The sequence below is a fragment of the Ovis aries genome, chromosome 7 (assembly GCF_016772045.2).
Source record: "Ovis aries strain OAR_USU_Benz2616 breed Rambouillet chromosome 7, ARS-UI_Ramb_v3.0, whole genome shotgun sequence".
NCBI classification, from domain to species: domain Eukaryota; kingdom Metazoa; phylum Chordata; class Mammalia; order Artiodactyla; family Bovidae; genus Ovis; species Ovis aries.
The window spans coordinates 35731612-35745499 of NC_056060.1; the positions used below are offsets into that span (position 1 = coordinate 35731612).

General features: G+C 43.5%; 1 long non-coding RNA gene across 1 annotated transcript; it reads right to left on the minus strand.

The window, feature by feature from the left end:
• Nucleotides 1-6138: 6138 nt before the first annotated feature.
• On the minus strand, nt 6139-9218 carry LOC121820064 (uncharacterized). The gene is made up of 2 exons (XR_006060522.2): nt 8833-9218; nt 6139-7306 (listed from the first exon to the last, which is right to left on the minus strand). It is a non-coding gene; the product is annotated as an uncharacterized LOC121820064 (long non-coding RNA).
• Nucleotides 9219-13888: the final 4670 nt, after the last annotated feature.

Consider the following 13888-nt stretch of genomic DNA (forward strand, 5'->3'; position numbering starts at 1 on the left):
CAACAGCTGGGGTAGATTTCTTATCTCAGGAAACAGGGATTAAAATACATACATAAATGTGCTTCTACTGTTTGGATAATAAAGGCTGGAGAAAGTGTGGGCAAAAGGGAACTCTCTCACTCTGTTGGTGGCAATCTAGATTGGTGTAGCCACTTTGGAGAACAATATGGAGGCTAAAAAACTAGAAACAGAGTTACCATATGATCCGGCAACACTACTCCTGGCATATATCCAGAGAAAAGCCTAGTTTGAAACAATAATGCACCCCAGTGTTCCCTGTAGCTCTGTTTGTGATAGCTAAGACATGGAAGCAACCTAAATGTCCAACGACAGATGAATGGATAAAGAAGACTTGGTACATATATATAATGGAATATTACTCGGCCATAATGACAGTTGCTCTTGGCTTATTCTCATTCCTGCAATCCTGCAGCCCTTAAGAATTTTTTTATGAAACTTAGATCAAAACTCTAAATTGAAAAGATTCATGGCTCCAATGTTCATTTACAATTAGCCAAGACATGGAAGCAACCTAAGTGTCCATTGAGAGATGAATGGAGAAAGAAGGTATGATATATATACACAGTGAAATACTACTCCGGCATAAAAGAGAGTTAAATAATGCCATTTGCAGTAACATGGGTGTAACTAGAGATTATCGGAGTAAGTGAAGTCAGACAAAGAAAAACAAATATCATTTGATATTACTTATACGAGGAATCTAAGAAAATAATACAAAGGAGTTTATTTACAAAATAGAAGCAGACTCACAGACTTAGGAAAAGACTCAAGGTTACCAAAGGGGAATGGTAGGAGGGAGGGATAAATCAGGAAGTTGGGATTAACATATATACACTTCTATTATAAAATAGATTACCAACAAGGAGCTACAGTACAGCACAAGGAACTCTTCTCAATACTTGGTAATAACCTATAGGGGAAAAGAATCTGAAAACTAATAGATACATGTATATGTAAAACTGAATCACTTTGCTGTATACCTGAAACTTACACAAAATTATAAATCAATGGTACTCCAATATAAAATTTTAAAAAATATTTTTTAAAGCATTTCCCAAAGGAACATGAGTTTACCCCAAACTGAACCTAGACTTAGTTTACAGTAACTGGTGATTTTCATTTCCTCTAGCCCTTGGCAACCTTCCCCTTACACAACACTCCAGAGGCTTGAAGACTGGAAAATAAGATATGAGCTATAAGATGAAAAGAAATCTAAAAGGCATTCCTGGGGAAAGATTCACAGAAAAGACACTCCTTACTTGGAAACTTGGAACATGGGTTGGTATTTATGATTATTGCAACACCAATTTATGGTATTTTGTGCTATTTAAAAGTGGCACAAAAACACATTTATTGGTAAAGATGTTTTTTCAGAGGTCATCCAGCAGCTGTGCTCAGCATTTTGGGCTGTCTGCAACCCCTCCCCATTTCCCTGCCTACCTCCTCTCAGACCCTCTCACCACAGTCCCTCCTGAGTCCTCTTTAGGAGGCTCACTCAGATCAAAGGAAGCACCTATGAAGGAGCTGAGAATTCAGACCAGGCTCTCTCACATACATACACAGACACACTCTTTCACATACACCATTTGTTAATAGCTTCCAGAACAAGGAGCCCATGTTTGAATGGGGTGGCAGCTGTACACTGGCCCAAGTTCAGAGAGCCAACTGTGGGTATTAGGGAGCAAACTGTGCACACCCACCAGCAGGCAGCCTTGCCAGCATGGATCCATCACCCCACAGCCTTCAGCAGGCTGAGCAGAGAAAGGAGCTGAGCTGTGGGGAGGGACAGAAGAGGCTGAAGAGTGAGGAGGAAGAGGAGACAAAAGGATGATGAATCAGAAAGTACTGCTACAGACATAATGTTGGATGAAAGAAGCCAGACACAGAAGAGTACTGTGCATGATTCCTGTGTGCATGCCAGGGTCTGGAAAACGAAAAGCTGGTTTATGGTGATGGAAGTTAACATGTGGTTACCTTTGACTTGGTTATTTTCTGGAAGGGAAGCATAACAGACTTCAGAAGTCATGAAAATGTTCTATACCTAGATCCAGGTAGTAGTTACTCCAGATATACACTTATGTAGATATTCACCCAGTGGTACATCTATGATCATGCAACTTACTATATAAGTTATACTCAATTAAAAGTTTTTAAAAACAGCTAGGACTTGACAACTGGGGGTGAGGGCAGAGAGCTAAAAAGTACATTGATTGATAGTTCAAACCCCTACAAAAGCTGTTACCTCTAAGGATAAAAGTGATTGGTTTGAAGTTGGCAGAAGAATCCTAGTTCCACAGATAATCTGCTCAATCCCAGTGTAAGATTACAGACAGGACAACAAGCACATCTGGGGACAGGTAAATGGGGTGGGAGTCCATGTACTGAAATGTGAGTCACCAGTCCTAGACTTCTTTCCCTATGCTGGCAGCCAGCTGTACAGCAGCCCCTGTCAGCAGCATTGCCACCACTACCAGGCAAGAGAACAAAGATTCCATTCCAGGAAATGATCCAATAAAAGAGAAAAAAGCTACAGATAAGGGCTGCACTATACACTCTACCTGATCAACCTGTAGTGAAGCTACCACTCAGCTAGGTCACATAAGGCTTCCAGAGCTCTCTTTATTGCTTCACTCCTACATGTGAACAAACAGCTAGGAATCACCAATATTTGAAGAAATTCTCCAACTTGTAACTAAAGATCACCAACTACAAACCAAAGAAAGAGATTCAGAGGAAACAGGTAATGCAGATAGCAGGAAAAAAGTTTTTAAAAAACCTATTATTAATAAAGCTGATGCATCTATATAAGAAAAAATGGGATGCCAAAAAATGGAACACTCAGAAAATATAAAGAATTCCTGCCTGTTAAAAACTTGATGGCAGAAATAACTGAAGTTAACAAAACAATGAGTCAATAAAGTTGAAGAAATCCCATTAGATGCAAAACGAAGCAAATGAAAATGGCAACTATTAACTCTAAAGAAAACTAGAACTTGAGAATAAAAGAACTGTAATCATATACTATATAATCACAATAATGTAAATAATAAATATTGACCAAAAGTTGTAACAATATTGGGAAATTGAGGGAAGGTGGGATGAAAGAACTGGGCCCTCATCTACCATTTATTTGTGGGTGCACAGTCGTTCCCCACTCTTTGTGACCCCATGGACTGTAGCCCACTAGGCTCCTCTATCCATGGAATTTTCCAGGCAAGAATACTGGAGTGGGTTGCCATTTCCTTCTCCAGGGGATCTTCCTGGTCTTTCTTATGACCCAGGAAGTCATTAAAAAATTCAAGAAATAATAGTATAAGCATGTTGCTTAGGAATATGGAGCTGATACCTTAAGAAACAACTAAAAGAGTTCAAAGCAGTTGCCTGCTGAGTAGGTAGGAGTGAGGTAAGGAATTAATACTTTTTCATTATAAGTTCTTTAAAACTGTTGTTTTGTAAAACTAGGTACATTGATGACTTTGATCAAAATAAAAAAGTTATTTGAAAACATGGATACCTTGTCATTAATAATAAACCACTTAAAATACACATCACAGCTTACTGCCATTCCCAGTGCTTCAGGACCCACTGCTATGAACCACAGCTCAGAAGCAGTCATTCCTTTTAGATGCTCAGTTCCAGGAGAGGCCACATGGGCAGGAGATTTTTGTAGGTATAATAATATGTGGTTTTGAAACTTCCTGTCATCCAGGAATATGCCCAACAGGTTTCTCAATAAAACAACACTATGCTGGGCCCACTTTCCCCCCAAAAGAAACTTTTACCTCTTGGATTTCTTATTTCAGTAAGTAGCCACAATGTCCACTGAGTTGTCCAATGAATTAATCAGGACTTTTTTTCAGTTGCTAGTATGAGAAACCATACCTAAACTCATTTAAGCAGGAGAGGAATTCATGGAGTCCCAGGAAGCCCATAGGAAGCCCTGGAAAAGGCTGGCTTCCAATTTGGCCTTCAACATTCATCATTGTGCAATTTGGACAAGATAGTTAACTCACTTATAAAACAGGGATAATAACAGTACTGTTTTGAATATGAAATGAGTAAACATTTTAAGTACTTTGGATACTACCTGGTGCACAGCTAAGGCACAGTAGATACTCACTATGACTATTTTAAGCTCTTATGCAGGAATCACAACAAACCCGGGGGACAAATAAAAATATTCATCCTGGACATATTGTAATGTAATTGCAGAACACCAAAAATAAAGAACCAAAAATAAAAGCCCTCAGGGAAGAGAGATCAGTTGTCTACAAAGGACTGGCAATTAGGGGCTTTCCTGGTGGCTCAACAGTAAAGAATCTGCCAGCCAGTGCAGGAGATCCCTGATGTGGGATGATCCCATATGCTGCAGAGCAACTAAGCCTGTGCGCCACAACTTACTGGGCCCGTACTCTAGAGCCTGGGACCTGCAACGACTGAGCCCACTCAGCACAGCTACCGAAGCCCGCAGGCTCTAGAGCCTATGCCCTGCAACAGGGGAGGCCACCACAGTGAGAAGCCTTGCACCGCAGCTGGAGAGTAGGCACCAGTCACCACAACTGGAGGAAAGTCCCAGCAGCAACAAAGACCCAGCACAGCCAGAAATGAAATAGATAAATGTTTAACTTTTAAAAATTGGCAATTAGGCAGAGCGGGCTTTTCAATAGCAGTAATAGAAGTCAGAAGAAAATAAAATATCTTCAAACTGCTGAGAGAAACAAACTGCCAAATGAGAATTTTAACTCTGCCAAACTATTATTTGAGACTCAGTATTAAATGAAGAACTTACCAGATCAAAAACAACTGAACCACCAGCAACAAAGCCCTTCTAAATATTTACTCCAGGAAGAAGGAAACAGAAAAAGGATGAAATGCAAGAAGCATTGATGAGAAAATAGGTCAGTAAACATATGATAAACAAAAATATTGACTATACAAATAATAATAATGATGATGACTAATGTAGGGAATAAAAAATAAACCACAGCATATTGACAAGTGAAATAGGAAGATGTGACTGGAAGTAAAACATTCTGAGGAGAATAAAGAAATTAACTTTAAACTTTGTGAATTTAAGTAAGCAGGTTGAAATTTGGGGGTACCTACGAAAAGAATTCTTGGCTCAGATGGTAAAGAATTCATCTGCAATGTGGGAGAGCTGAGTTCAATCCCCTGGGTTGGGAAGATCCCCTGGAGGAGAGCAGGCAACCCACTCCAGTATTCTTGTCTGGAGAATCCCCGTGAACAGAGGAGCCTGGTAGGCTGCAGTCCATGGCATTGCAAGGAGTTGGACATGACTGAGCAACTAAGAACAGCATAGCACAAAATAATAGACATAGAGATGTCAATTCTTTCCAAAAATAATCTATACATTTAATGCCATTCCAAATAAAATCCCAGAAGAGGTTTCAATGAAATTTGACAAGCTGAATCTAAAATACATAGAGAAGGTAAAAAAACAATAATAGTCAAAATGATTCTAAAGAAGATCAGGAATGAGGTTTGCTATACCATAAATTAATTATAGCCAAGTGTTAGCGCAGGAGTAGACAAATACAAAGAATATGGATCCCAGAAGCAGATCCACACTGTTTTGAATAATATTTGGAAAATTATTAGGTGAGGAAAGTGGCAGTGTAGATCAGAGGGTAGAGAACTGTTCCCTAAATGGTGCTGGGGAAAACATAATTTAGACCTTATACTTAAAATTAAAGAGCTTGATATTTACAATATCAGAATAAAGAACATTTCTTAAACAAGAACAAAAAACACAGACCATAAAGGAAAACAATCATATACTCAATTATGCGTGTGTGCTAAGTTGCTTCAGTTGTGTCCGACTCTTTGGGTCCCTGAGGACTATAGCCCACCAGGCTCCTCTGTCCATAGGATTCTCCAGGCAAGAATACTGGAGTGGGTTGCTATGCTCTCCCCCAGCAGATCTTCCCCGCCCAGGGATCGAATCCGTCTTTTATGTCTCCTGCATTGGCAGGTGTGTTCTTTGCTACTCACACCACCTGGGAAGCCCATATTCAATTATATTAAAATGAAATTAAAATACAACACTTTTTAATAAAAGACACTTTCCAAAGTTGAAAACCAAGCCATACACCGAGGGAAGGTGTTTGCAACACATTTATCCACAAAAAGTATCAGAATCAAAAATATCTTCATGCATTTACAAATCAGTCACAAAAAAACAAAGAACTGAATAGAAAAAATGTTCAAATTTATAATCAGGCAAACCAGGATAGCAAGAAACACACAAATAATATGTTCAACCTCACTAGTATTCAAGGAAATGCAAATTAAAATCACAGTAAGATATGACTTCATGCACATCAAATTTGTAAACACTCAAATATTCTACAAGATTTTTAAATGATGAAGCAAATTAAGCATTTTTCCTTCTCTTAGAAGTTCTCCAAAAGCAACACTGGAACATAATAGTAGAAACACAAACTCCACCTTCGATGAAACTAAAAGATATTTGAATCCCAACCCACAAAATATGTGGAAAGACTGCCAAAAGCAGCAAAGATCAAGCCATAGAGGCAGGAAGAGGAGCAAGGATGCAGGCGATGCCTGAGCTCAGAAAGAGTTCAGAGTGTACATAACAGGGTGTGGAACACACCCTGAATTGCAAAGCCAAAATAAGGAATGGCGTGCGTGGACTTATGGCAGGAACTTCCCAGGAAGTGGTCTCGTTATGAGAAATATAGGAGGTAGTGCTGATTAATATCCCAGAGACAAGCCCTTTGAACATGAAGCTGAGTATTCCAACACATGAGATTGGCTGAGAAATGGAACTTTTATATCTTTCCTAAGACATAAAGATGGTTCCTGCTGGGGTACTAGATACACAGGCCTCTCCTTAGCCTTGAGATGCACTTTCTGTAACAGTTTGCACCTGTATTAGGGTTCCCCAGGAAACAGAACTAATAGGTTGTATACATATAAAGAGAATTATTATAAGGAATTGGCTCATGCAATTATGGAGGCTGGCAAGTCCACGTTTGGAGAGTGGAGACCCAAGAGAGCCAGTGATGCTCGTGAAGTCTGAGGCAGCCATCTGGAGAATATCTTCTCACTTGTGGAAGCCAGTCTTTTTTGTTCTAGTCAGACCTTCAACCGACTGGATGAGGCCCACCCACACTGTGAAGGGTAGGACACCAATAGCATTCACTACAGTCCACATTCCGTACCGCTCAGATCCACCTGCTTCCCATATTCATTTCGCTCTATTCAGGAACATCTTTTCCAGGATTCTGGTTGGACACAATTTCTGGGGACACATACAAGAGAAGAAATAACAGAATGAACTATAGCTTGTGCTGCTACCACTAGCCCCAAACCTGTAACTGATACTGTCACCTGCCCCCTACACCACCACCCCAGCCCCCATCCTAGGTTCTCCTCCCCCTGAATCACCACTTCCACTGGTCCAAGTGGCTCCCATGGTGGGGTGTCCCAGACCCTCATTTCGGAGAGATCTGGAGTTCAGGTTCCCATACTGTTAACAGACCATGTTTGCTATATTTTCCCAACTTACAGTTAAAACTTTGCGTGAGAAAATCAAGGATCATCTGATGCCAAATATATTCCTCCCTACTCTCATTCTAGAGCAGCTGCTCTAGCTGCTGCTGATCAGAATCATCAGGATGGCAAGTAATTCCTTCCTTTGCCTGCTGGTCTACCAGCATAAGGAGCCCAAAGCGACAAAGCAGTAGCCGTGGTTTTATTGTGCCTCCAAACAGAAGCTCCCAGGCCTGGGAGGGCAGCCCAGGGAGTGGTGTGGCTGTGCCCAGCACAGATTGGGTTTAATTTCCAGCCGTTGGGGGGACAGAGTGTGGCACCCAAACTCTTTGGTGGCCTCCTTCACCCTTAACCCCCACGGTATCAGGGAGAATGTGCAGTCTGCAGCATGGCGCTGTGACCTCATGGTACAAGCGCTCCAAGTCTTTACTGCCCTGGACACCAGCCTTGGGGCAGGGGGCGGGTGAGGGGAAAGGAGAGGAGGTTAGGAGCAGGTCACAGAAGCCCCCATGAGGCCTCCAGGTTGGGCAGAGTCTGGCTTTCATGTTTGGAACTGGAAATACCCAGAGGCTAGTCTCCACATGAGAATCCAAGGGGTTCAATGCTGTTTATCTTCCTTTCCCAGGAATGAGAAGAAAGTCACCAGTTCTATGTTCCGTCATTATAATCGTGCACTGACACCCATTCTTAACCCATTTGCCCATCTCTTGCTTCATTACACTCCCTGGGTAACACTCAGTCCTAGTGGAATCCAACTCTTGGACCACTTGGCACCTGCACTCACTTTGTGGCCAGGAACCTCAGGTGGGTACTTGTGTTGCCCAGCCGGCCTCATCTATGTCCCTAGTCCGTTTCCTCTGCCACTCCAATAACTCAGTCATCCTTTCTCCACTATCCATAAACCTCTAAAACCTCCTCCAGACTCTCAGCTGAGAACCTCAATTCCTATTTCACTGAGAAATAGAAGTAATTAGAAATAAATTTACAAGTTCTACCAGCAACCTACAACCACGCCATGTCCCCAGCCTTCCCTTCTGCAGCTAGAAGCCAGTTGTCCCTCTCTGATCTAAGGCCAAACCACTGACTCGTCCACTAGGTCCCATCCGCTTTCCCCTATTCAAGGACATTGGTCTAAAATTTTTCTTTCTCCCTCCTGCATCCTCTACTCTTCCTCTCTTGGATCATACCCGTGAATGACTACACATGCAATAATTCTTCACTCTCCAAGGAACAACTCTTTTGCTCCCCCCATATCACATCCCTTCGGCTACTTACCCATTTCTCTGTTCTTCTACACTGCTTAGACCTCCAAGAGCTTCACCGACACTGTCTCCAATTTTTCTCCTCCAATTTCCTTGGACCAGTCGGGTTTCTCTCCCACTGCTCTACCAAACTGCTCTTGTCTAGGCCCCCAGTCAGCACCCATGGCCAGTCCTGTGATGAGTTCTCAGTCCTCACCTCACTTGACCTCTCAACAGCATATGACACCGGTGATAGAGCTCTTCTTGAAATGCTTTTATCCCTGGCTTCCTGGACACCACACTAACCTGGTATTTCTCTTACCGCACCAGCCTGCTCCCTCTCAGTCACCCTTGCTGCTTCTTTCCACCTTCCTGACCTCTCAAAACCTGCATCAGTTCACATAGCCAACAGGTTCCAAAGGAGTCCTGGACACCCAGCCTGCTCTCCAGCTGCTGTTTCTCCCCACCTCCCCCATTCCTGCAGCCTTGGGCTCTCCCAGCCTACAGTAGAGTACTTCTAGCTGCTAATGGGTGATGTTCTCTGCGGCAGCTGGAAACACCAGGACTTTATGCTGGTGCAGGCTTGGCAGCAGGTCCCTGGCCACACTGTCCCTAGCTAAAGGGGATCTTAGGTCTTGGACCCCCACATAGCCTCTCATTCCTGGATTTCCTGGGGTCAGCCTGACCCCACAGCAAGCCTTCTCTGATGGGAAGCTGTTTGTCCAGACACAGCTCAGGACTATAATCCCGAAGCTGGGCCTAGTCTGGGAATGAGAGACCCCTATCTGTGTCCAGATAGGGACCCCGTCACATGCAGATACCCTCGGTAGCTGGCACATGGGACGTCAGGAGGGACCTGAGAAAGCAGACTACATGTAGTGTTTTGCTCAGAAGAAGGCACAGGTGAAGAAAGGGGGGTGATGAGAGAGGCATCTAGGCTAATGCCCATCAGGGGCTTCCTCTGGGCATGAAACTGCAGGTACACCTGGGAGCCACATGCCAGTCTTGCAAAAGCAAGGAAAGGGGCTTGTGTGAAGGCTCTGTCCTCAGTGTTAATTCCAGCAGGTAATGCAAGACTGTCATGGCTGAGGAAGGCCAGGTGTTCCCTTAAGCCTGTACTTCCCACCCCTTCACGTTACAATACTCCTTTACAGTGATGTCACTTGCCTGGCCCAGAAGGGTAAACGGACTGGTCTTCAGGGAGCTGAAGGAGGTGGCTAAGAGGGCTGCAAACTCCCCAGGCCCTGATAGCCACCTTGAGGACTGAGGAACTTGATGTCTCATTCAGGAATCCCAGAGAACAGCAGCCACTGGCTGAGACGCCCTGCCCTTGGCTACTGGCTGCCTCTGCTCTTCCCCTCCAACCCCTCCACCCTGGCTCCAGCTCCACTCCAAGCCAAGCTCTAGACAGAGAGACCTGCTCCCTGGGTGGTGGCAGAAGCAACCCCACAGGGATGGGGCCTTGAATCTGCCCAGCTCAGCAAGGCAAGGATCTGTGAGGACATCAGGGCTCCACCCTTGGGTGGCTTCCACGCTGAGGGCTTTTTCTTCACCTCTTGGATGTCAGCCAGCACCACCAGGAACTTCTGGTACAGCTGATAAAACAAAGAGAGAGCACGCGTGTGTGCATACAGGAACAACTGGACCTGGGAGGAGATGGACCACCTTCTCCCAGGCCAGGAAGGAAGAAGAAGAGGAAGACTCATGGAGCAAAGACAAGGGATGAGTCCTGTCAAATGTCCCCAGGTGGCTAGATCCGCCCCACCAGCCTAGGGGAGGTTTGGGGCTGGGGACAGGTCACTCTGGTCAGCATCACCAGCCTACCCCCAGCCATGTGGCGACAGCAAGTCCAGGTCTGAGCTAGGTTTCTCTGAATGTACCTGGCAGGGTATGGGGAGCAATGAGGACCAAGTCATTTAGGACCAACCAAAAGACCACTTCTCTGCAGCTCAAAGTGATTCAGTTCAGTTCAGTCACTCAGTTGTGTCCAACTCTTTGCAATCCATGAACCGCAGCATGCCAGGCCTCCCTGTCCATCACCAACTCCCGGAGTCCACACAAACCCATGTCCATTGAGTCGGTGATGCCATCCAGCCATCTCATCCTCTGCCGTCCCCTTCTCCCTCTGCCCTCAATCTTTCCCAGCATCAAGGTCTTTTCAAGAATCAGCTGTTCGCATTAGATGGCCAAAGTATTGGAGTTTCAGCTTCAACATCAGTCCTTCCAATGAACACTGAGGACTGATCTCCTTTAGGATGGACTAGTTAGATCTCCTTACAGTCCAAGGGACTCTCAGGAGTCTTCTCCAACACCACAGTTCAAAAGCATCAATTCTTCAGTGCTCAGCTTTCTTTATAGTCCAACTCTCACATCCATGCATGACCACAGGAAAAACCATAGTCTTGACTAGACAGACCTTTGTTGGCAAAGCAATGTCTCTGCTTTTTAATACGCTGTCTAGGTTGGTCTTAATTTCCTTCCAAGGAGTAAGTATCTTTTGATTTCATGGCTGCAGTCACCATCTGCAGTGATTTTGGAGCCCCAAAAAATAAAGTCTGACACTGTTTCCACTGTTTCCCTATCTATTTGCCATGAAGTGATGGGACCGGATGCCATGATCTTCATTTTCTGAATGTTGAGCTTTAAGCCAACTTTTTCACTCTCCTCTTTCACTTTCATCAAGAGGCTCTTTAGTTCTTCTTCACTTTCTGCCGTAAGGGTGGTGTCATCTCCATATCTGAGGTTATCGATATTTCTCCCAGCAATCTTGATTCCAGCTTGTGCTTCTTCGAGCCCAGGGTTTCTCATGATGTACTCCGCATATAAGTTAAATAAGCAGGGTGACAATATACAGCCTTGATGTACTCCTTTTCCTATTTGGAACCAGTCTGTTGTTCCATGTCCAGTTCTAACTGTTGCTTCCTGACCTGCATACAGATTTCTCAAGAGGCAGGTCAGGTGGTCTGGTATTCCCACCTCTCTCAGAATTTTCCACAGCTTATTGTGATCCACACAGTCAAAGGCTTTGGCATAGTCAATATAGGAGAAATAGATGTTTTTCTGGAACTCTCTTGCTTTTTCCATGATCCAGCGGATGTTGGCAATTTGATCTCTGGTTCCTCTGCCTTTTCTAAAACCAGCTTGAACATCTGGAAGTTCACGGTTCACATATTGCTGAAGCCTGGCTTGGGGAATTTTGAGCATTACTTTACTAGCATGTGAGATGAGTGCAATTGTGCGGTAGTTTGAGCATTCTTTGGCATTGCCTTTCTTTGGGATTGGAATGAAAACTGACCTTTTCCAGTACTGTGGCCACTGCTGAGTTTTCCAAATTTGCTGACATATTGAGTGCAGCGCTTTCAAAGCATCATCTTTCAGAATTTGAAATAGCTCAACTGGAATTCCATCATCTCCACTAGATTTTTTCGTAGTGATGCTTTCTAAGGCCCACTTGACTTCACATTCCAGGATGTCTGGCTCTAGGTGAGTGTGAGTGATCACACCATCATGATTATCTAGGTCGTGAAGATCTTTTTTGTACATTTCTTCTGTATATTCTTGCCACCTCTCCTTAATATCTTCTGCTTCTGTTAGGTCCATACCATTTCTGTCCTTTACTGAGCCCATCTTTGCAATAAATATTCCCTTGGTATCTCTAATTTTCTTGAAGAGATCTCTAGTCTTTCCCATTCTATTGTTTTCCTCTGTTTCTTTGCATTGATCACTGAGGAAGGCTTTCTTATCTCTTCTTGCTATTGTTTGGAACTCTGCATTCAGATGCTTATTTCTTTCCTTTTCTCCTTTGCTTTTCGCCTCTCTTCTTTTCACAGCTATTTGTAAGGCCTCCCCAGACAGCCATTTTGCTTTTTTGCATTTCTTTTTCTTGAGGATGGTCTTGATCCCCGTCTCCTGTACAATGTCATGAACCTCCATCCATAATTCATCCAGCACTCTATCAGATCTAGTCCCTTAAATCTATTTCTCACTTCCACAGTATAGTCATAAGGAATATGATTTAGGTCATACCTGAATGGTCTAGTGGTTTTCCCACTTTCTTCAATTTAAGTCTGAATTTGGCAATAAGGAGTTCATGATCTTAGCCATAGTCTGCTCCTGGTCTTGTTTTTGCTTAGCACCTCTTAGAAAAGAGCAACCAGCCAGTGCTGAAAGCAGACAGCCTGCCAGCTGCTGTGCTCAGCATATCAACCACCTTGTCTCATTTCACCCTCATGGCTCCTTGTATGTGGCCCTTGAGAACCTTAGTGAGGCTGGCAGCTCTCAGACCAAGAGGTTCTTTATGTTTTGTGTGTCAGAGTTGACTGGTCCTATGGAAGTGAATGGACGTCCCCTCAGATTGATGGTGCATTGGGGGACTAAAAAGTACCCTGGAGATCCAAAAAGAAACTCAGGTATTATTCATAGAATAGAACTTTATGCAACAATAATACTTAACTTTAAAATTTTTATTTATTTTTAATTGGAGGATAACTGCTTTACAATGTGCTGGTTTCTGCCATACAGCAACGTGAATCAGCTTTAACTGTACACATGTCCCCCTCCTGAACCTCCCTCCCGTCTCCCCCCTCCCACCCCTCTAGGTTGTAACAGAGCACTGGCTCGCGCCCCCTGCGTCATGCGGCAAATTCCTACCGCCCGTCTGTTTTATACGTGGCAGTGTACATGTAAGTTTCAGTGCTGCTGTCTCGATTCGTCTCTCCCTTTCCTTCCCACACTGTGCCCACAAGCCTGTTCTCTATGTCAACATCTCCATTGCTTCCCTGCAAATAGAACATCTAACTTTTTATTATTTAGAATGTACAATTTTTGATTTAACCTAAATTTTTTCTTAAAAAACAAATTCAGAAAATTTACTGGGTAACTGAAAATTGTTAATTTTTAAAAAAATCCTGGGGAGTGATCTCAGCCTGTCCTCTGTCTTACATCTTGAAACTGGAATTCTCCTTTGTAATATTTTACATGCCCCTTGCAACACCAAACCCATCAGATACAAACATAGGTTAATAAATTCATAACGTCTCTTCAAGGCTCTGCGGGTCTGTCTCTAGAACTGTGTCCTTTGCACCGCCTCC